The sequence below is a fragment of the Mercenaria mercenaria genome, chromosome 14, assembly GCF_021730395.1.
Source record: "Mercenaria mercenaria strain notata chromosome 14, MADL_Memer_1, whole genome shotgun sequence".
In the NCBI taxonomy this organism is placed as follows: domain Eukaryota; kingdom Metazoa; phylum Mollusca; class Bivalvia; order Venerida; family Veneridae; genus Mercenaria; species Mercenaria mercenaria.
Window position 1 is genome coordinate 7,727,078 of NC_069374.1, and position 23,250 is coordinate 7,750,327.

The following is a 23,250-nucleotide window of genomic DNA, read 5'->3' on the forward strand; positions in this document are numbered from 1 at the left end:
TCGAGCCTACTGTACAGGTTGTGATTTTAAACCTTTGGGAATAGCGTATTATCTCCGTGACCCTTTGACAGAAGACAATGCGTGTTATACTATTCATCCTTTACCTATTTTTCATGCGGGGACGTTGTCAGGTACATGCGAGAAAAAAATCAGAAATACTAGTTATGTCATAATAACTGACAACCGCTATATAACGTAAGAAACATAACCCCTGGGTGTTTCGCTGCTATAAGTGTTTAAGTTGTATAATAGTTTGCAGAAAACACTAACAACAACATCAAATAAAGGGCATTAGAATGTTTATGTCTCTACGTACATGCATTCAGGTTATATAAAAGTATATAGAAACAACATAAGACGTAAGGCTGTTGACACCTGCGTATTTAGTGCGCTGTGATGATGAAACAATTGACTGAATAGTTGGACGTGAATAATGGATGGAGTTTATATACATTTTAAGGAAACACGTGAATGCAGGCATAGTGTATTTTGATATTCAGTCAAGTATCAAGACTTCAACAAACTTAAAACAGAATTATAGACGAGAAGGTCACATCTACTTTGAGTCAGTAACACATTAAAATGTTTACAGACAAATAGCCAACACGTGAACTATTTAAGAATTCAACAGATACAACAACTATACATGAAGCACCGTTAGTGTAACACATATCATCTTTAAATCGAGTTCTGTTATCTCGAAATAAAATGTCGAATCCCTTTGACTTCGATAAACCTTCTTTTAAATATACTTTAATATGTTATATATTTATGTACAATAACATAGATACATATAAAGTGTATCTGTGTCCTGTTTTCACTCCCTTCCAGTAATTAGCTCGAAAGAGTTCATTTTTCTTATTTGCACAAACAATAGCAAATAATCTTGTAAGTTTAGAACTCTTTATGCATGTAAAATTTCGTCTTAAGTACATACTGCCAGTAGTTGCTAATGTAGGAAGACAAAATATTGCTGTAAGGGTAAATATTAGAAGCTAAATTTAGAAACCTAAACCATATCTGACAGTTCATTTAAGTACCTATTTTTATTTGATTTGCCATTGTTGGTGATGTTCGTTTTTGAATATTCAAATTTTAGTATAATTCAAATAAAATAAATATACATTTTACACCAATACAAGAAATGAGTTGTCCGTTTGATATGATAATTTTAGAAAAATTAACAGATATGTTTACATACTGTCTTGTTTGTGTTAATAGATAAAACTTAATGTTTGCTTGGTTGTGTTCAATACTTCCAAAGTAATATGTCACATTGAATATATTGAAAGCAATGTATTTAATTTTCTAGAGTTTAAAAGCTATCTTTGAATATTAAATATGCAAATTATTGTAAAGATGAGATTACGAATAAGCATGTCGGCAAGATTTAAAAATATAAACCTTGGACCAGGTCACGCCCATGTGATTATGTACACCAGCTGAAGCGGAATTCTGTTTTCATAAACATTCAATGGACTCCATGATAAAAAAGGAAAGAAAACAAAACAAAACAAAACAAAAAACAACAGAAAGTAAGACTTATTCAGATGCGCCGGTGTGTAGAATTATATACAAAAACTCGGTAAGTTGACTAAATAGTCAAGGACGTTGAATATGCATTGGGATGTTTAGAGCATGTATAACATTGTCGTAGCTATCTACTGAGAGTGTCGGGAATTAATAGCTAAAATATACCGAGAAAAACTCATTACAATGACGCAATACTGTTAAAGGATTGGTTAAATGTTTTTAGAATCTTATGTTTTTTTCAGTATGTCTGGTTTGGAAATATTTTGTGAATACAAGTGTCATTGTTGATATCTATTTCGCTATACATGCTTATGCATAGAGAAAACAACAACAATAACGCTATATTTTAACCAGGTTCTTGTGTATCTGCAAAACCTTAAGCAGTGTAATTGAACGCTGTTCTTATTTTGTTTACACAAGAAAACGTATCTAAACTGCCTAATAGCATTTGAAATGCGTGCTACTGAAAATATTTCAAATGAGATTTCTCAATTAAAATCCATTATGCAAAGTGCTTTAGTCAGAAACACTTGTCAGATTTGTATTTTATCAGCTTTGCTTTGATTGCATTTACATGCATTTGCCGAATTTACGTTGAGACTTTGAAATAATTACAGTAAATGTTTTTCTGACACTTTAGGGATCCAAATGAATATGAGATATTGTACTATATTGGGCTATCCCAGGCCAGCTTTACAAGATCATAACAGAATGTTTAATATGCGAACATGAAGTATGCAATATTTTTAATTTGAATGTCAAACTTGTTTTATTTATTTTACTTAACCTGATTACAGCAGATGCAAATATTATATTTATTTTTTTAAAGTTTTTTTTTCTGTGTAAATATTTTTAGTTATTATTGTACTCATATAGTGTCTGAATTGAGTTGTCTAACTGTCCTAGGCCGTTATAATTATTAGAAATTGGAAAAGTGTACATCCTATGGGTGTTCCAATTTTTCCTTTGCGAAACCAATGTTACACACGAAGCCAACAAAAAATGATGAGGCTTTTGACGATATTGTTAAAGTCGCGCATTATATATTAAATAACTATATCTGTAATAAGTCACTATTTTGGATTCCATTCGGTCTGACTTCGATTGTGATGTATATTGGTTGGAAAGTTCTTCTTTTTTATATCCTTAAAACTTGGGAATTATGTTTTGTTTCTGAGGCTAAAGCACTTAAGGTCACATGGTGGCTGTCTAGCATTTGATGGTGGCGGGCTTTGTTACTGGCAAGGGTAGAACAATCGATCTTCCAAAGCAAGCTTGGCGTCACCTTCTTATGAAATAATTCTACAACCTGAGCAAGATTTCGAATCCAAAGCGCTGAAGTTAACTGACATGAAGGCAGTAACCGTAATTACTCTGCCACGGAGGCCAAATAAAACTTCAAAAATGGTCATTTATAGTACATAGTGTTAACAAAGCGATTGTTTAGATATATGTTTATAGAAATATCACACCTATCACGACTAAAAGGAACGATAAAATAATTTAAGTATTATGAATGTCCTTCGTGAAAACATATGCGCCAGTAGTAAGAGCAAAACAATGGTCTACGTTAAACCGAGTCTATTCAATATTGAACCTTGGCACCAAAATATTTGTGTAAAGAATGATTGATGCATTTGTATCCGTATTATATAATCAACAATATTAAATATATGTATCTAACTTGAATTCGTATGTATTATTTCAGCCCAAAGGTGAGGCCTTCTAATTTATGTAAAACGATAGAAATAACACAGGTCATCAATAAAAATGATAGGGTTATGGCATGAAACAAACGCAGTTTGTTGATGTAATGAACTCAAAATACATGTGCATATATGTAGCACTTCATAAATTGAAATTAAATTAATGTTATAAAAAAGGCGCAAATTAAAACTAAACTGAACTAAAGTGAATCTGCTGGTATTTTTGTTTAGTTGCGATGAATGTTCTTACTGGTTGTAATACTTATTTCCAGTGCCGAGACTGTGTTTGGTCAGCTATTTTATAGACATGAGGAATCACATTGATGTGACAGTATAACCTACCATGGAGCTTCCATCCGATTATACTCAAGAAATATCTGTATAGGACAAAGGAAGTGCTTGTTAGGTCGTTATGTATGGTGAGATATTTTACAGAAGACTCTAATAAAGTAGAAGGCTTGATTTGCAGAACACGATTTGACCAGTCATGGAACACTGCTCCAAGTTTCCTAAGCTCAAAGTACCCCGTAACATAGATATTTTTGTGTTTAATGTAAATTTAATTTACGTTATCTGTTCTTGCAGTGTATTCGGACTTTTCGGCACGGTCTCTGGCATTTTTTGTACTTATAACTTAGTATAAATCTGTAAATGTTGGCATCAATTTTTCTTCTCCAAATAAATGAAATAAATGATTTTTTGTTTGACAACAAACAAACAGACTACCTTTTTTGGCAAGAGATTTGCCTCTTACTCATTTTAATCCCAAGTACGCCTGTCCCTAAAATAACAATTACCGAATCCCCAATATTGAAATTGCTCTCACAATATAACTTAAATCAGACATATATGTTGACAGCAAGGAAAATGAGACAGCTGGAGACAAATGCATTACACTGTTTAAATGGTGATATTTGATATTCATCACTGCACAACGACATCATCTATAATTTTGTGTAGCATGTAGGCACGAAACTTGCCGGTAATTTCTTCCGCTAATATAAAACTGTCACTTGATATTGTCTCTAGTAAATTCTAACTGTATTTGCAAACCAGACAATCCCAAAATAACTCCTGCATTCAACAATTGGCAATTTATGTGACTTGTCTCTAAATTGCTTTTTGTACTTTCAGCATGTGTAAATGTTGAGTTCTGCTAAACCCGGGGCTAGAGGGCATGGACGGTAGCATGCATTTCCACTACCGTCCATGAACAGGCTCAATCAAACCGAGCCTGCAACATTTTCGTTTTTGTCGTGTTGAGCGACCTGTGAAGTTTCCACTTTTCTCTATTTTGAATAGTAACGCAACATGCCATCCGTGAAAACTGAAACTGATTCTTTTGCTTCGTAGCAAAAGCATCCCCATTACTTGATTACATAAAATCATATTTTGTTGAGGAATGGTGAAACAGATATAAGTTTTGAAAATTTCTGTTTTGGGGCGTATGGAGTCGACCTTTTATGAATTAGTTTATTTGAAAATATGATTACCGTGTCAAAATTGAATCATTTATTTGCTTTCTATGCTGACTCATAAACCGCAGAATACAGTGACATTGCATTAAAGAATGTTCTAGCTTGTATCAAACACTACACAGACAGCTGTATGTACGCATGTATGTACGACATTCTGGGAAATCAATATTGATTCTGAACATTGATACTTGTGAAAGGTGCATGTTCCTGATTCACGCCGAGGAAGGTACAAACTGGTGTAATTCCGGAAACATTTTTGACAAATTACTTTCATTCAATACATTTTATTATATTATACGGATATGTTCCCTTTGAACATTATGCTCTTGGAGAAACCTCGTAGATAAAATATGAAGAAAAAAATGTTTACTAGAATGATCTTGAAATTTTTAAACATGGAATTCTTGTCTGCATTTCATGCCAGTTGTTTGAATATTATAACTGTACGTCATGTTAAGACAGAGTTGTTACCCAAGACTACGTTTATTCTGCTTTATGTTAATTACAACCGTTGGCGATTGCAGTCAAAGTCCGCTTCAGTCAGACGTCGAAGTCTTCTGTTCTATACCACTCCACCTCGTATTGTGATTGAATGTAGATCTTCTTCTTTGAACTATTGTGATAGAAATTGTGTCTTAACACAAGATTATCTTTAAAATATATTAGACAATTTCTTCATCAATGATATGCATGCTTTGACTAAGCAGTTCTCAGAAAGTATTTCAAATTCTTCAAGAGCCAAATCTATGAAAATTCGGCATATATGTCTGTTATTTTAAGAATAATACTCGCTACAATGTTGTGAAAAACATTTCAGAAAAATGCAAACTCTAATAAGTTGAAAATTTAACAAGAATTCAAATGGAGTTACGATTGCAAAATTACAATTTGTAGCACAAATTTACGATGGTAACTCTTATTTTCAAATAATGAAGCCATATATCTTCTGTGATAAATATACTGTGTATAATTGCATCCATTTGATGATTTTCTCAAAAGTAATTGTAAATGGTTGTTTCAAGTATGTCTTTGAAGCTGGAAGCAAAGCAGTTTATTACTTTGAAATCAAGATAACTGAGCTGTGACTGAAAGAGCTCCAAATGTTTAAAAAATATAGATTCAAAAATCTCTTATTTTCATTACATTACAATTAATTCAATCGTACAGTAAATTACGAAAATAAGTTATATTGTATTGATTTTCTTATAAAGTGCCCACATTTTGTATCTTTTCAAGAGCTTAAATTCTTCCACGTAGAAAAAACGAGACTTTATCCTATTTTCTATCAACGAAATTAATATTTTATTATTTGTTCTCGTATTATAGAATGCATCACTTGCTTTTGTTTTAATCGAGTTCTTTACAAAGGAAAGTCGTTCATCTACATGTTATTATATCTAATCGTAACAATGCTTTTAACTAATTTGAATGCATGGTTTGCCCGTTGAAGAACTTTTATGGATTTTCTGCACGTGTGGCAGTGATATTAAGACCACCACCAATACAACAGAATTAAGAAATAATTTATAGCAAACGAGTGTTTTAACACTATTTATGCACGATGGGCGGTCATACGTCGGAAGTAATAATTTCGCGAATGCTGAAGTGTCTATGTATACAATGTTGTTGAAGAAAACTCAGTAATATGCAAAAGTGTTACATAATATCTAACTTGGGGAGGATCTTTTTTAGACAAAATAAAACTAAGATGGTCAGCAAAAATTCACTCCAAATATGTACAAGTTAACTTCTGCTATGATGTGATGTCGCACGTCATTTTTGCACATTCAAAATTGTTTTGAAATGAAATGACACGACCGAAACGGTCATCAGTCGACTAGATTTTACAATAAACATTGTAACTCCTATACAATGACCGTGGTCCTCAATTGAATGTCGGAATATAAAGCGCTTTCCGAAACACAAAACCAAAAATACAAAATACTTTTTGTCGCTGGATATGTAACAAAAGTATACAGTTTCAAGCATAGCTTAACATTTTGTCCAATCATATTCTTACGCATCGTATTTAAAAATTTAAAAATGTTTAAATCTTGAAAACCAAAATCAAAACGTCGATGGTAACTGGTGAAATTATCGGATAAATTATTTGAGGTCAATAAGACCATTGATTCTTCCGCGATCTATGTGGTCCCTGTCGACATTTAAATTTAGTAAATGAAATTTGAGTTATCATGGGTACGCAAAGAGACAACAGCTATCTGAAGGACACCAAACGGCTTTGTTGTTAATTTGAATTGCTGCACGGTACGTCTAGAGTAGAAGTTTACTGCAATACTAAGTTGTTCCAAAGACTTTATGCAAACATATAATTTGTTTTCTATCAAATTTTTTACTCTTATATATCTTTCTCCTTTAGAGATGATACTGAGTGTATAAGTAATAAACTATGTCACAGACTAGCAGTTATGCATTTGCAAAACTTTAAACATTTCCAAGTCATATATTGTAAACATAGCAAAAAAAAATAAATAAATAAAAAACAACTGCATTTCGCACATACTGTAAATAAATTTAAGAAATTTGAAGAGCTTTGAAATTAAACCACTCAATCAATATGTATGAAGTGCAGAGCATTACTGGCAAACTGTTATTCACTACATGAATAAACTATATTTTTGAAGCGTAATTGATTGCTCAACCTTTAAGCATACTGACCCTCTCCTAATCCGATTGATTTGTAGAAGGAAGAAGAATTATTAGACACATTCAAAATTAGACACTTTCAAAATTACTTTAGAAAACCTTGCATGCAAGTGCTACAAGCCTTGTTTATCAAATCGATATTGCATATATATATTTGCTGACTATGTGTAGAAAACTTCCTAGGGTATCAAAATAGAATAATATCTTCATCATAGTTTTAAACATTGAACGAACGTAAGCCAGTAACCATAGTAAATCAGGCCTTAGAAAACCAAAGCTTGAATTCCTTTCCTATAAAATATTATTGATATAGAAAAGTTTATTGTTTGTCAGTTTGGAATCGAAACGGACTCATATGTATGTACTCGTTAACAGATATGATTTACGAGTTATTTCCACTATCAAAAAGAATATACCCAAAATATTAGCAGACTTGTGATATGTCCATTAAATTAAACATTATTTGATTACTAAGTAAAACTTTTGACGTATGCTGTAATGTAAATCGTTCTTGTAATATTTATAGCTTAAATAACTTATATTATAAGGCAACAAACTTCTATACATTACTGACTGGTATCAACCAGGGTTGGCATGGTATTTACCGGTGCGGTAATTACCGGTGGTAATTCCCGGTAATTTCCGTACCGGGAAATACTTCTAAAAATTGCAAAAGTGGGAAATACTGGGAAATACTCAAATTTTCAGCAAAAAAGACAGTTTATTTTGACAGAAAAACCCACAAAATATCTGTTAAATAACTAGCATTTGCATGCATACAAACACTATGGCAAAATTATATTATATTCCACTGTCAGACCCCTGGTGACCATGAAAGTTCCTTCATCACCAGTCCAATTCCTCTTTGGACCTTAACATGCGGAAGCAAAACACCAGTTTTGCTCCTTTTTTCACTACAAGTCTATTTCTAAGTTTTGTTTGAATGACAGCAAAATTAGAAAACACTCTCTCAATGCCACCAGAGCTAGCTGGCATAACCAGAAGTTTTTTTGCTAGTTCACAAAGTTCCAGACACACAGTTTGTGATCGTTCCACAGCACGCCACCCCACTGCTGGCTTTGTGTTGTTGATAGTGGCTTCATAGAGTAGAGCTTGTGGTATCTCTGAGCTTTGGGTCATGTAGTTCAACAGATCTGGTAGAAGGTTTGGGTTCAGCTGAAGTACAACATCCTGGACTTTATTCACATGTACTGGAAGTAGCTTTCTCCCTTTATACTCATATTAATGCTAACTGTCACAGGATGAAAAGGATGAAAAGCGGAATGAAGTATTTTTGAAAAATAAAAAGCAATTACATGTATTTTGAGAAAGTGAATAAATGCTCAGAGGTTTGACTGATGAATTTCTTTCACTGTTTTGTGAAATCACAATGGTGGGAATTATTTTACAGCAAAGTATTGTAACATTATTTGCAACAAACATGTGCAATAGGATAGTTAAATATAGTGCTTGGGGCTATACTGTATATTCTGTATCATTATAGAATCTGTCAGTAATCCACCAATTAGCAGTAACACCTCCCCTGTATTTTGGAGTGTATAATTAGACTATTTGAAAGGAGTGTAATCTTGTCTGAAGTTAGTATGATAAAATATTTGGGTCAAATTTACAACGACTGTAAGGCCTGAAGAGTATTCCCCAGTATTTCCCGGGAAATACCAGTAATACCAGTATTTCCCGGGAATTACCAGTATTTCCCGCCGTCCCGGGAAATACGAGTATTTCCCGTCTTTTTGCCAACCCTGGTATCAACATAAAGGTATGACTTACATAATCGATGTATATATATTGACGATATCCACGGAAGACTTGAATATGACCTTGACTAAAACTTGTCCGATCAAAATTTTCTCAGCTGCGTATAGCCGTTTGACTCGATTTCATTTCTTATATCTTCTAAATGAATGTTTAATGAATTTAATAAAAGAAAGGCAACTGTAAGAACGTTCTGTTATTACCCTGTTTGCATGCTAACAGAATACTCCTAAATAAGCAACAGTCTTGAAAATATCAATTGATAAACTTGCTTCATTACTTGACAACATTATTATTTACATCGAGCGTAGAAGATCAAAACACGGATATGAATACATTTTGTAATGGGAACTTGTTTTTTCAGTTACTAAAAACTGAGCCGATCTTATATAAGTTAGTTTATTTGGAAATTGAATTAATTTGGGAAACAGAACAAAGCTGAATATTACAACATGTGATATAGTCGACAAAAAGAGGAAACATTTTGCTTGCCTAGAATTCTCCAATTTATTTTCAAGGCGTTGCCAATATCATTGAAGCAAACGAGCTTACGTCGAACGCTAGAAAGACGGATTTAAAGCCGAAAATGATTATTCTGTAATAAATGCATTGAATGTAATGACTATGCTATAGAAAGGCTAGACGTAAGATTCTACATATGATATATTTCTTCACGCATTTAATACAGCAGCAAATTTAAGCTTAATTTTCTTCAAAATGAACCAGACAATACTTATCGAAACTTACTAGTCCATTTTATGAGCACGCCCGCTTCGCTCAGTAGGGACAGCGTTGGTCTACGGATAGCGGGGTCGCGAGTTCGATCCTCGGGCGGGGCGTATGTTCTCCGTGACGATTTGATAAAATACATTGTGTCTGAAATCATTCGTCCTCCACCTCTGATAATGCTTGTGGGGAAGTTGGCAGTTACTTGCGGAAAACAGGTTTGTACTGGTACAGAATCCAGAAACACTGGTTAGGTTAACTGCCCGCCGTTACATGACTGAAATACTGTTGAAATACGGCATTAAACCCAAATTAAACAAGTCATTTTATGATTTATGATAATACCAGATTTGTATAGCACCATTTTCCTGATAAACACATTCAAACGCGTTTTACATCGCATAAAGGCAGCTATTCATGGCGCCAAATTCATCCTCTTCTGCTCTACTAGTACAGACACAGAGCGATCTAACCAGATGGATCGGGTGAGACAAGCCGCCAGAACAGAGATCTGGTTTTTAAACGTGCCTGGTGTTCATCACCGGTACACGCGAAGTCGTCTTTCCTGGGAAGAACGAGTACTTACCTCTTTTCCAGTGCTTGATACGGCATTCGAATCCCAGACCTCTTGGTTGACAGTAAATCGTGTTACCAGACCACTGGGCCACCATACATATATCAAGAAAACGAGTCATTCATAAAAATATCTTGTATTACTGTAATATTATCATTTTGTGTGCATATCTTTCTTTGATCTGAAGTATACTAAAAATGAAGTTAAATCTATGAAGGGCACTTCCAAAACTGTAATTATAAACTTTTTATATCTCGGAGATGCTACATTTTATATATGAAACAAGTCATATGAAATACATGTATTAGGCACAACATTATACGTCGATTTTGTTTATTCTTTTAGGACTGTTGTTATCTAACTGTTTGAATTTTAAGAAATACGACAGTGTTAACCGTTACGAATGTTATAAAGTTCACCATTGAATCCATAGATTTACAGTAAATAGCTCTTTGTTATTTTCGAAAGCGAGATACTGCTTAAGTTATGTGACAGAGATGATTGTTTAGAGGGAAATGAACATAAAAATGTGTTATTCGTTTGTTTGTTCTGTTGAAATCATATGGATTCATTGTCATCCAAAATTATGTTACTGAGGGAGTCTCGCCGACAATTAAATCTGAAATGGAATACGTAGCTTAATTTGAATACAAGCATGTTCTAGCCAAGTATTATGATCAACGGACTCACAACAAATAAAACCCCAAAACATTACAACGATGAATCGTATTTCGAATGTAACGCATAAAATATTTCTAATTTCTTGCATAACAGACGGGGATTTCCGGTTATTTTACCGGTGCTGGAAAGATCCATCTACTCTTGTGCTTTAAATGACGCATTACGAACTACATATATGTAGAAGATTTATGTAGTTATTTATATTTTATTTTAAAATAAAACGGAATAAAAATCCAGTACCTTGGCAGTTCCTCTTTGTTACTAATAGTATATTTCTCGATTCAAAACACGTTATTTTATCAAAAATTCATAACGTTACGCTGCAACTGATAAAACAAAACCGGAAGTAAACATTGTTATTTGTCTTTGAAACGTCATGACGACTTTCCTGTTTACGGACGTTGCTTTCCCGCGCTTTGTTTAAATACGCTACTATAAGAAATAATTCTAAAAAGAAAGCCGTTCGATTGATTTTATTTTTATTATTATTTTGATATCGATATGCAAGAAAAAGATTCTGTCACTGGTTATACGTGCAGATGGGAATATCCGGCTCTCGGGTAACTGTTTAGGCGGTAACTCGGCTGGAGCCTCGTTACCGCCTAAACAGTTACCCTCGAGACCGGAAATTCCCATCTGCAACTACAACCAGTGAAAGAATCTTATAATACCAGCAGAAATATAGTAAAGTAATCTGTATTTGTAGGCATAGCAATTAATTTTTCTAAATCCGACTGTTTATTTGTTTTGGGTATTCACCCAATCGCCATTGTCGCTATTGTCTTACCGAAAAAGAAAAGAAAAGAAAAACAACAACAACAAAGAATGTCAACCTGTTGTTCGGAAAAAAGCAGTATCGCTTATCAGCATATACTGTGTTGTTAACTTCATTAAAAACATTCAAATATTTTTCCCGCAAATTATTCTAGCGTTTTTTGATATCATATAATGTTTCTTCGCTTATTTGCGACCTTTTTTACCTCCATTTTGTTATTTCTGAGAATATCAACCTAATTCTTTAAGTATCAGTATAATTATACAGGGGAAACAATGTATGGAATAGAAGCAGGAACGTTTTGAATATGTATATATTGCGAAATATATCTTTTAACAGGAAAACCATGTGTTATTTTTTTACATTAAATGTTTGTTCGACAAACGTTTCTTTTAGACAATGATTTTGCAGTTCATATACTTTTTTTGCAATACCAGGTCTGTTTTCTTTATAAATATTGAAATACAGTTGTAGGTAGGTAGGTAGGTAGGTAGGTAAGGATTTTATTTAATGAGGCTATACAGTTGAAAGAAATCTTGCAAAGTATTTTAGTTACTAATTTTTTGTTGTAGTACTTATACAGTATATTGTTTTGTATCCCGTTTACAAGTTGGCCATTTCTCTACAAAACTATTTATAATAATGAAAAGTTAAAAGTCTTTGAAATACAAAAACAAAAATTCGATAGTCACAAAAACAAGGAAGAATATCAAACAGGGAAAGCCACGTTCCAAAAACGTAGCCTCCCCAAAGGCACACACGAACAACACTCGCACCACACACACACACACACACACACACACACACACACACAATAAACACACACTGACAAAACAAACAAATACAGGAACACAGTGGGGCACACTATTTATTGTAAGTAAGAATTCACTCTTTCATGATCTTTTCAACATTTGGTTGAGATGAAGGAAATCAAATGTTGTACTACTTCTGACATTACTGCAAGATACTGGTACTGATGATAAACCTGAACAGAAAATGAGGTTTTTTTACCTGTAACTGTTTTATTTCTGCAATTTGTAATCAATGGTCGGTATTAACATCTGCTGAAAACTTTACATAATTCAAATTTATATTTAGTTAGCAAACTCACACGGAGTGAGGCCCTGAAAGGGGTTTGTAAAATGGGGACTATAAGCAGGTTGACTGATGATAAATTCGAACATTTTGTCACTTACAAAATTTTCTTCGTAGTATTATATTGAAACTTTCCCCAAAACGCTGCAACAGTCATTCCTGATCAAGTAATGAAAAGTGACCCAATGTCAGGCCTTCATGTGGCGACAGTGAGCATGCGCAAAAAATCAATCTCTTTAATCCCCAGTAATTTTGGATAAATATTTTTATACAGATAAATGTAAGTCATTTATTTATACAGAATATTTACCAATTTTGTTTTTATTTACACCAGTTGGTGTTGTAAATGGAAACTATTAGATGGTGTGTTCCATTTTATAAATAACCGATTGCAATCAAATATTTCCAAGGTGGTCGACTTTATCATCTGTCCGGGTTTATCATCAGTACCAGTATATTTAGAAAAAAATGAGTCTTCGTGTGAAATTATCTGTGCACAAAATATTGTTTCAGATATTTTAAGTAAACAAATAATATTTCCATCGAAAACGCATTCTATATATCTCTTCGTGGGGCATGATAATATGTAATTTGATAAAATATCATGTCATAAACAAGTAGGCATGCATTTGCAAAGTGCTTGCAAAACCGCAAATAATGTGTAATTAACACAGCAAAACTAACATTTCCTCTGCCCAATTCCCACATCATGCGAAGGAACGTAACAAAATGAAGAGCTTTCAAATTACTCTCCCAAACAAAACCCATTAAATGAAGTGTTTTGTTGGTAAAATATTGTTTATTTCATAAAACTACTGCGAATTATCAGGTTTCGTTTGATTTAGTCAAGTTAAACCATCCTAATGTACACATAAAGATAAAATTAATAAACAGTGTTATTTAACATGCATTCTACCGTTAGGTCATTTCGCCAGTCTGTCTGTCTTTCTTAGTCATATTGTTCGTATAAATGAAGGCATTGGCAAAACTATTTTAGCAAGCCTTGGTATGTTGGAAACAAGCGAACGCCCTTCGTAAAATCAGTGTTACGTGAGGGGTATCCCATGTGTATCATTACAGAACACTCCATATATAATATCTTTAAATGATGAATAAAATAAATTGAATAGATATCAAAAAAGTGTGCATCTTGACGCATTGTTAATATTATTTTTATTACATGTGCACGCACACTAATAATCATGATTGTAAAAAAATGAATAAAATTGAAAATATTACCGTGACTGAACATAACAACACGACGTCACAAATGATGTTACGCAGCAGATATTGAATTTATTCGTCAGAGTTTAGTGTGATATATCTGTGGTTGCTGGGTTTTTAATAATTTTGTAATAGTCACTCGTGAAATAGTTTCTTTCACTGGACGACAATTTGGACAAAATATCGTTGTAAATATTAATGAAAAAAAAACAACAATTTTCTGTCTTGTAAATAAGATTTTAGAACAAGAATAACCGGGCCAAACGATATTGCTGCAAGAAGATAAAAATATGTGTCAAAATTGGCTTGAGGTTGGACATACCTGTATATCAAAGTTGATTCGGTGATCATTTGGAAACACGTTATGATAACGAGTATTAATGGTTACGTCGGATTTACGCATGTGAATACCCAAATGATATTATGCTAGTAGATGCAGAAATCATTCCTGAATAGTGTTATGCATAATATTGGTATATATATTTTAAACTAACACCACCCGTGTGATTAATACGGCCATTCCGTGTTAATCACGCGAAACCGGCGAAACTGCACGTCTGGGTTGAGTTGCAATCTGTTCAATAACATGCTTCAGTAGCACATCCAACTTAGCAGTTTGCATTTAACTCGCGTGTTTGAGACGCATAGCTGGTTGTTAATCTGCTTTCAGTTGATATTGTTCATATTGTTTTTATGACTAGTCTACTACAAATGTAAACGGTTGATAAAATGAAACGATCAAGATCGTCTCACACATTCGTTTGAGCATGAAACGATTGAAACGAAAACAATCTTTGACGTTTACTAAAATCCATGTGAGTAACATAACAGTATAAAGTTATGTTAGATTCCTCTCCAATGCTATCTGTAAAAATATCTTTTATAAACAAAAATGCAACCAAGGAGAATAATTGCAGACTCGGTTTAATTGAGTCTGTTCATGAGAGGTAATGAAATGTGCAACACCTCTCAAGCCCGCTAGCACCGGCTTAAGCGGAATTCTATTACACATATGTTGAATGGACTTTATGATCCCAAAGGACAAGAAAATATAACAACACTGAATCCAAGTACGGATGAACTTTTTACAGTTACCACACAGAAGTTAATGATTGCTGTTCTGATAGTAAACAAATCTGTAAAAAGATCCTTTTGAAACAAAGAAGAATAATAGCAGATACGGTTTGATTGAGTCTGTTCATGAGTGGTAAAGAAATGTGCAACGCCTCTCACGCCCCCCAGCACCGGCTTAAGCGGAACTCTATTACACACATGTTGAATGGACCACATGATCCCAAAGACCAGAAAAATAAACACTGAATCCAAGTACGGGGAGACGTTTTACAGTCACCACACGGCAGTTAAAGATAAAATTTAATAATGAAGTGTTGACAGTATATTGCCGTTTCGTTATATAGTTTGCATCCTGAGAAAACAATCACCTGATATACTAAGAATTCAGTATCTATAATTACAAAATACAATATCGTTCCACCAGTCATTTATATAGAATAGAGCTTTTTGTTGATAAAATGTAAATATCGATTTCACGTGTCCATAGTGTTTTTTCTTTTTGCATTTGCAAACAAAAGACATACAATAGTTTGTTTGCGACTGACCGTCAAAAGGCCGTGTCGTCCCGTTGTGTTTTATTGTGTTGTTGATGTCCTCGTTGTATATTTTATTCTTTGTCTAATAGTATGTATTTCTGATATATGAATGACCATACATACACAACCGCATATTCTGAGAACGTTGCTATTCCTTTTAGTTCTTATATTTTCCCTTTTCCCGAAGCATGCATAGTATCACGTCGATGCCTTGCCTGCATACCATTTACGTATAAATAGGCTAAAAAAGAACATTCTAGTAAACACTGAGACAGAAATTAAAAAAAAAGAACAATCTTGCCGTACTATCCCTTCACACAACCAAGTTATTAATAATGAGGACACTAGATCTTCAGTACAGAAGCATAAGATACCAACCGAGATGGAATCACATATAGAATATAATTATCCAGTTAGTTATACGTTAGATGTTTATACATCAAACTCCACATTAAAATAACTACTTTACGGTAGAGCATGTTCTGACGTAAATACATGCATGCACTTGTAGGGTCACGAGTCACTATACGATGCATATAAAGCATCTTGAGTACTTTACAAAGACTGACATCTACAAACAAAACTTTCTGATCAACAACAGCAGAATTTGCAGTGGTCACGCAGTGGAAAAATATTTACATATTTACAGGTGATTTACAATTTTCGTCATTCCATTGCTTCGCATAAATACTTCTCAAATGTTATAAAAACTACCAATTGCACGTATACGTCTACAGTGTCATACTTTAATTCAAATATCCGATATTTGTTTGTATGTAATGTAGGTTCTATTTGTTTCTTAACGAAGTTTTTCTTGTTTTTCAACGTTTGTAAGAGATATTCCACTTTTCTTTATTTAATACTAAAATCTATATCATTGGTTTGCATTAAATGAGATATATTAAGATGTTACTCAAACTTGATACCACAAAAGCATCCGGTACTGGCAATAAATATTATTAGATTAACTTATTCTACTTAAAAAGATCCCATGTTTTGTTCCTGTTCAATTTGTAACCTTTAGGCGCACATACAATATTAAAGAAAACTTGAAGTAAATGTGCGTGTGACGTAAGTGTACACGACTTTCATTATCATATACATTTTATACTAATACCAAGCTATAGTGCCTGTAAAGTAGTGATCAATAATCTCTCATGTCGTTACATATGAAAAAGATATTAGTCTGCGCTGCCTAAGTGAAATTCTCCAGACATACTTCATGATGACAATTGACAGAAGACTAAATATGAATCTATATATTAATCGCCATCAGCTTCTCTGGTATGGTATCAATTATATTGTCACATTTTGTTGGAACAAAGATCTTTGCACCTATCTTATAAACTGAAAATACCCCTTCTTGTCATAAGAAAAAAAAAATAAAACCCCTGACTGACAATAATGGAACAAATTAATGTCTGGTAAAACAGAATTGCGAACGCAATCAGTAAGTCTGTCATGAGCGCATTGGGACATGTGGGAGGAAATGCGCATGAGATTTGGTCTGCTTGCTACGCAAAATATCGCAGAATATTTCAAATTCATAGAAGTTTATGCGTCTACATACATTTCGAACAAGACACACATCGAAATAGAAAGTCCACATATCATGAATCAAGCCATGTAAAACTGACATACTAAATAGATGTTTAGTCAAACAATTGGACAGTATGGAAAAAACAAAGAAAGAAACACACTTAACTTCATTTAAAACGTTTTTTTGGCGAGAAAACCACTAGGGAGTTTAAACTTGATAAGAAAGAACACATCACTTTACAGTTAAACCACGTCGTGCTACAAAATTTGGTGAGAACGTCAATAACGATATTTCCTCCACTATGGTATTGTACTATTTAATTGACCTGTCAAAACATGTTCCCGGCTTTCATGTTAATCTTATATAGGCTCGAACAGAATATAATGAAAGCCGGGTCCATGTTTTGACAGGTCAAATAAATTGTACAATAACACAAGGCTCGTTGCTCAAGCATAAGAAACGGCGTGTAAATAAAAGCCATAAATACATTCATGAAAGATGGAATTGAAGGTAACTGTTCCAGAAAACCCTTAGGCTAAATCATTTATTGAAAGATGTGTTTTTACTCAGGTGCTATTATTGGCAGTTCTTTGAGACTTACAATTGTGTTTATTTTTATTTGAAATAGTTTATGTACGTTTAATACTTACGGAATTACAGTTATGTATCGTTGTATTTCAGTGTTTTCAACAACGTACTAAGCCAATTTTACTTTCCTAAGTAAGTTCAATATAAGAAGTCTACAAGTAAACTTGCACTATGCAGCGATAAGAGTTGTCCACATTTCAATGATGTTAAGAACATTAAATTTTATGGTTTGAAGACACTATTTTTGTCACAGAGTTTTGCGATTTAAGTTCACTAGTATATATTACTTTGTATTTTTTCATCTATACATGTACTTATTTCAGTATTTTGCGTAATACAAAATTAAACTTAAAATAGCATAGGGTATTGTTCATTAAGCAGACGTTATTTAACATATTGTTGAAATAACGCGGAACAAAAAATATGTATTACATATTTTATTGTGTGGTCGTGACTGAGAATATTTGACCAAGACGATTTATTTGCTCATGATCTTGTCTGGATGAAATCCCTTAGGCGCATTAACGCTGTTTGCAACGTAACAGAACATTATGCGGAAGTTCAGACTCTGATATATGCGTATTATAATTGTCTACTGGAAAAGTAAAATATCAGTTATATAATCAAGAGTTTTTACCAGTAAGTTTTTCTTATCTAATATATGTATATATAAAATTATCAAACGGCAGATATCTTAATAAGCGGATTTTAAGATGTTTCCGAAACATTTTGATGGCATAGAACGATGAAAGTTTCCGCCCTTTTTTTTAACAAAACCTATAGTTTACAAATGTACGGTACGGGTACGGTACGGGATTAGAAACAGTTATGACTCAATGCAGAGTTTGAGCGCTGGTATAATTAACAGACTCCAGTATATGTCGGATTGAAGCAATTTGAACTAAAAGTACTTTTAAATGTATATATTTTGTAATCATGGTGATACTTACGCTATATTTTAGTCAGTATATTATACATTTTGTACATTAAATGCATGCGAACATACAATAATTTGCGAATTTTTTGCCGTACGCGACATTAGATAATCACTTCCGGGCATGCGCAGAAGACCGCACCAACCTTGCAGTGAGCTACATCGAAACCAATTTGGCATGGTGTTGGGGTAAATATCGACCCGTCCGGAAAAACTGTAGCGAGTGCCTTTAAGGTAACATAATTATTGTCTTGGCACGGAAACTTTATTAAGTTTTCAATGTCTTCTTACAAATCTTTTACACGTTAAGTAAGGCATGTTTATGAATACATTTATGCAACCTAACATTTTGGGAATTTATAAAACGAAGAACATGATGGGTAATATAACATGTTATACAGGTTATGTAAACAAATGACGTCTCAATTTGTACAATCTGTTCATTTTGACTAACTGGATTTAATATTTCAGTCTGCATGGATAAACAAAAAAAGATTAATTGATGTGGAGGGAATCAAATGACAGTTTCTTTTACAGAATCTTATGTAAAAGTAGAAACATTAGTTATGCCTACACAAAAATGTACAATTTTTTATATGTGTATGCGTTTTTACAGTTTGAGTGTCATCGGAAACACCTCTATACTATTTTACAATCACATATGCAGATTTATCATACCAATGAATGACAAACCCGCATATTAATAAATTCCTTACATCATAAATGTACTCACATTTTTCATGTTTCTCTTATGTTAATTAGGCATTTACTTTATTTTAACGTGCGAATGCCTTGCCAACATTTCTTTGAAGCTCTCAGCTCAATGAATGATGACAAATATTAGAGAGCAATATCAGAGTTCAGTCATCGATTAGATTTTATGACGCTTATCTGTTAAGAGTAATTTATTTTAATTTTGTCAAGTATTCGCAACTAAAGATAGCAATACATTGAAATTTATGCCATATTACACATTAATTTAACAACAAGTCTTGTAACATGTCTCCCGCATTATATCTAAAAGTCATTGATTAATATATATTTCTAAGTCATTTGCTCAAACACTGAAAGAGTATTTCGTACAAACCTGCATTGTATACAACCTGCGTTGTATAAATACCCGCCACACCCCACCTCGTTGTAATTTGATTAAAGCGAAATCTAATTTGGTGACTTATCAATTTTCTTTTTGTTTTAGATTAGGTAGACATAACCAAAGGTATGTGCAGAGTTTGATTAAATTCTATTATGTGAAACTCGATAAAATAGCATAAGTACCAACTTAAAACTGACAAAAATATGCAAAAATAGCCCTTGGGTCTGCTGAACAAGTATTCCTTTCTTTACAAAATTATGTTCTTTTAATTTCTCTGAGCATGTTTCAAATAGATATTTTGTTTTCCGTTATAAAAATGCTTAGATAATCAAATTTATGCAGATCATTGTACTTTACTGAAATATATTTTAAGATTACAGAAATTTTGAAAAATGTTTAAAATAGCACTATATCTAGGGGCAAATTAAATTGAAACAAAGTTGGTGACCTAGTATTTTTATTTCATTTTTCAATACACAATAACATGATCTTTTCATAGAAAACATTTTATCAAAATCTATTTTTGAGAAAAAAATTACGAAACTGTAGCGAGCGTCTTAAGACAGTAAAAGCAATCGTAACTCTTCGGTTCTTACTTTTTCGTATTCAAGTTTACTTAACCTGTATATCACATTTTGTTCAATTTTATATAAACCATGTTAATGTCGTACTATGTCGATTTCTTCTGAGTGTCTCGATGGTAATTTGTTTTGGTGCTAAGTAGAACATGATCTCTGACATGATCTTTGCAACCTTTGACCGTCGTCATTGGTGAGTGAAATTTTGTTAATCAAGTGTGCTGAATGCAAGGGAAGGATATTAAATAGTTATATCATACCTGTGATATTGCTGAATGATAAGTCTAGAGCCAATGAGTCTCGAATGTAACTTATTTTTATACTAAATATTGTGGTGCAGATGTTATATAAACAAATATAATATTTTCTCTGTTTGAAAACGCTTCACGAGGCATGATAATATGACAACATATTATGAAATAAACCAGCAGGTATTCATTAACAATACGTTTACTAAACTACAAAAAAAAAAAACAAAACCCACAACAAATAAAGCATTTTAGATGCGTACTTTACACTGATTACAAAAGAACATAAGAAACGGAAGTGCTTTCAAATTATTCCTAACGAAATTTCATAGCTGTAAAAGACCGGCAATTTAGTTCAAAATTACAGTCATGATTATTTCAAATTAACACCTAGATTTTATATAACAATATATATTTTACAGCTGTAAATTTTAATTTAAAACAGTAAAACGACTGTAAAACAATTCGAATTAGGTAAATGAAATACAGATCTAAAACAACACCTACAGCTGTAAAATGAAATTTACAGCTGTAAAAATGTCAGAATGTTACAGCTGTAGAAATACTACAGGCGTTGAGAAAGAGGACATTATTTTAAGGTACAACACGTTTCAGGATGAATTATAATTCTATAGAAAGGGTAGTTACTACAAATTTGACAAAATAAATGATCATGTATGTAAAAAGTAAAGCATAATATTAATATAAAATACTCGTACGTTTATAATATAGCATTTCCAAAATTCAAGTGTAGAGTATAAAATAGAAACTATGCATCAGATCTTTTATTAAAACATTTATTGTCATGAAAACATATGACAAGTTTGTAATAATTTCTTCTAAACCTATTAGCTTTAAATGTAGTGTGAACAGTCAATTGTGCTTAAACATGTCCTTTTACAATTATATTTATAAAGTTTTCATTGGTTTTCTTAATATGGACGGTCTTATTTCACCAATAAATATAAAGCAGACAAACAGTGTTATATAACATGTTTCCTGCAGCTAGGTCGTTTGTCAGTCTCTCTGTGTTTAAAACACTTGATTGAGACGTCCATCCAACATATCTGTTGGCATTTTATTCCCTTGTTTGAGAACAAAATACCTAAGTCCATAGCTCCTAATCTACTTTCAGCTGATATAGTTAAAACTGTTTGACGTCTACGTTAAAACATGTTTAAATGATTGGTTGTTTGATCATACCCGAGAAACAATAAAACCGTTCAGATTGTCTAAAAACACTTTTTGTTTGAGTATGACATGACTGAGAAGTAAACGAACTTTGACGTTTATCACTACTTTGAACTCACATATAACTGTGTAACTTTAAGTGTTTTCTTCTCCAAATGTTATGGCGATAAATAGATAGTTTATTATTGTTTTAGCATAACTGTTATCTGGAGAAAACATCAGGTAAGATATCATGATGTAAGTATTCATTATTGTGCGGTAAGATATAGTCTCTACAAATATATGTTTAAGTTTGTAAAAGTAGATATCAATCTTGTTTCCTGTATCTTCATAGTTTGATTTTGACTTTTGAGAGTTCAGTCTATAGATTCGGGTAATCGACATGATTTATCTTGCTTTATAACGTTAAGATCCACTATCATACTGAACAACAGACCATTGCATTATTAAAAACAAGACTGGCCTCGAAATCGGACTATACTATTGTTTGTTTTTGTTTGCAATTAACCGTTCAAAGGCCTGTCGCGTTGCGTTACGTTTTGTGTTGTTGATGTCCTCGTTGTATATTTTATACTATGTCTTACAATATGTATTTATAGATATGTGAATCACCATACTTACACTATGGCTTAGCTTTAGGAGGACAGGCTGTTTGCGTTGTTATTTCTTTTGGTCCTTATTTACCCGAAGCAAGCTTAGTATAATGCTCATGAATAGATTGCTAGAATTATAGACCTCTTATGCCGTATAAGATATGAATAACATAAGGTCAAGAATTTAATATCAGCTGCCTACATGAAATTCTCCAGACATACTAAACCAAGGCTAAATTTGAGACTCTGTATTAATCGCCGTCTGTTTCTCTTGAATGATACCAATTATATTGTAAAATTATGTTGGAACAAAAATATCTTTGTACATGTACTTATATCATCTTCTGTCTTTTCATGAAAAATAATTCTCATAAAACATTTGGCTGACATTAATTCTATAAAACATTTTTCTGATATAAAAGAATTATTATATCTGATTCGAATCAATGTCTGGGACATGTGGGAGGAATTGTGCTTTAGTGTCCGTCTGCTTGCTAAGAACAAACAGTTCAGGATATTTCATACGTTGCATTGTGTCTGAAGGGACACAGATCCAGTACGAAAAGCCACATCCCAAGAACCTGGCCTCACAAAAATGAAAAAGGTGTGATTGGTGAACAATTGCACAAAATATCAT